This window comes from Gorilla gorilla, chromosome 2, assembly GCF_029281585.2.
Source record: "Gorilla gorilla gorilla isolate KB3781 chromosome 2, NHGRI_mGorGor1-v2.1_pri, whole genome shotgun sequence".
Taxonomy (NCBI): domain Eukaryota; kingdom Metazoa; phylum Chordata; class Mammalia; order Primates; family Hominidae; genus Gorilla; species Gorilla gorilla.
In genome coordinates this window covers 24,614,470-24,616,754 of record NC_086017.1, presented here as the reverse complement: position 1 = coordinate 24,616,754, position 2,285 = coordinate 24,614,470, and the positions used below count along the sequence as shown (strand labels likewise).

The 2,285-nt window shown below is 53.6% G+C and overlaps 1 long non-coding RNA gene across 1 annotated transcript; it reads left to right on the top strand.

Annotated features, from left to right (window-relative positions):
* Positions 1-1,372, top strand: LOC115934026 (uncharacterized). The gene is made up of 3 exons (XR_008677966.2): positions 1-213; positions 986-1,067; positions 1,261-1,372. It is a non-coding gene; the product is annotated as an uncharacterized lncRNA (long non-coding RNA).
* Positions 1,373-2,285: the final 913 nt, after the last annotated feature.

Sequence of the window (2,285 nt, the reverse complement as noted above, 5' to 3'; positions counted from 1 at the left end):
CAGGCAACAAATGGGGGTCACATCCCCCAAGGGACACCCCCCAAGTCTCACCACCATTCCAAGGGAAAGGCAAGTCTGGGTATTATACCCATTAGATGGAGGGCAACATTGAAGTGAACTCGGAGGGGTGGAGAGGCTGGCCCTCATCTGGACCACACAGTGCAAGGACTTTGGGTTTCATTCTCTGAACAAAAATGTGGAGCCACAGAGGAGGTGAAGCAGGGGAGGGATGGATTCTTACTCACATTGTAAAATATTATCTTCTGGCCATGGGTGCTGGTGGGATTCAGTGCAGAGTGACAGGGACTTGGGACTCTGAAAGGTGTTTTTTCTGGGGGACTTGGCCCTGAGAACGCTGGAGAGACCTGAGTCATGGGGAGACGTAGTCATTTGTTGTTGTGGAGGGTTGGGGAGGGTGGAGACTCTGTGGCTTGCACCCAAATGTGGCTACCACTCAGGAGCCCAGCCTTCTCCGTAACCAGCCACCAGCTGTCCCTCCCCCACCCCCAGTGGCCGCTGTAAGGATGCCACGAACACAGCTCCCAGCACTGTGGCTGCACACAACAGCTGCTCACCAGTTGCTTTGGGAATAGCATCCTCCTTCCTTACCCCTAAGCCCCAGCACCCCACCCACCTCATCACATCCCCTTTCCCCACCCCATCTCTCACCACCTCCCCCTTTTCACCCACTGCACCCACACTGGCCTTCCTCTCCATCCCTGACCCTGCTCAGTCCTTCCAGCCCCAGGGACTTTGCACCTGTTATTTCCATTCCCTGGAAAACTCCTTCCTAAATGTTCACATGGCTGGGCTGGCTCCTCTCATTTCTCAGGTCTCAAATGTCCCCCTCACAGAGGCACCTCTGACACCACTCCCTACTCCCTTGCCATCCCATCACCCGGTTATCTTCCTTCTCTGCACTCATTCCTATCTGAAACTGTCCCATTTATTTGTCTGTGTATGTGTGTGCTGTCTCCCCGATTAGAATGCCAACCCCGGGAGGGCAGGGCTGGATCTTCCCTGGCGGCTGCTCCACCTCCAGCACGGAGAACATAGCCCGACACACAGTAAGTGCTCGCTCTAACATCTGCTCAGTGCAGGGAACCATCTTTCAAGAGGAGTTAGTTGGGGGCGCGGGGAGCAAAGATTAAATGTTTGCCCTGTAAGACAACTAACATTTCTTGAGCAAGTACAATTGCCAGGAACTTTTTGGGGTGCTGATTGCATTTGGAGGGATGTATTATTATCTCTGTTTTTCAGATGAGGAGACTGAGAGAAGTAAAGGTTCATGCCGGAGGAGTTGAGGGTAAACCCAGGGTAAACCTGTGCCTTCCTGCTTACCCTCCCACCAAGCTGAAAGGGGCCTCATGCACAGAGAATGAAAAAAGGTGATTTGACTTTCTGAGGAGTTGACAAGGTCACTGCCAAGGTCCACACCTTTGGGTTAAAGCAGGGGATCCCAAACTCCCTGATCTGAAGGATCTTCCAGGCTGGGTACAATACACATTTCAATGCCTGCCCCCAGGCCCAGTGAGGTGAGATTCCCTGCAGCTTGAATGAGATTCTTCATTTGGAGAAACAGGGGGTTAAGGCTCTGGAGGCCCTGTTAAAAGCCTGGGGTTGGGAGAACACAGGGACTCCCTTCTCACCAAAGGGCCTGAAGTCTGAACCAGGCCATCAGAGGAGAACCGGCCGTTAATCATTCACTCAATGTGTGGTAGAGTCTAAGGGCCAGGGCCTGTCCATGCCCCGCTGTGCCCAGCTAGGGAGCCGGGGCAGCTCGGGAAGGCCCTGACAAGCAATTGACTCCAACTTCCTACCTCTGACAGCCACCTGTCCTTGAATTCTGGGGACGGGAAGCTCAGTCCTCACAGGGCTGACCCTTCCCTTGTGGGCTGGCTTTGCAGAACAGAGGTAGCAATGTCACCTTCCCCAATGCACCGGGAAGGGTGGTGGTTTAAAGAGAGGCATTTTGATGAGCCACCAGGGCCGACTCCTGATTTATTTTCCCCATTCGAGCTCCGGAGTGGAGACTGCGTTCTCTCTGCCGGCCCTGTGGCAGAGGGTGAAGGAGGGAGTGGCTCCGGAAAGACCATATTAATTAGCTTAATGAGCACTTGTGCATTTGTGTGCACAGACATGGGAGGCAAGTGTGAATCTCTGTCACCGACATCATTAATTGCTGGGGGTGCATCTCCCCCCACCCAAAACCTAGACACTTAGAGAAATGAATCAGGCCCAGTCTGGGAACACCATTAAAACACTTGGCTGCTCTGGGCGCCGGT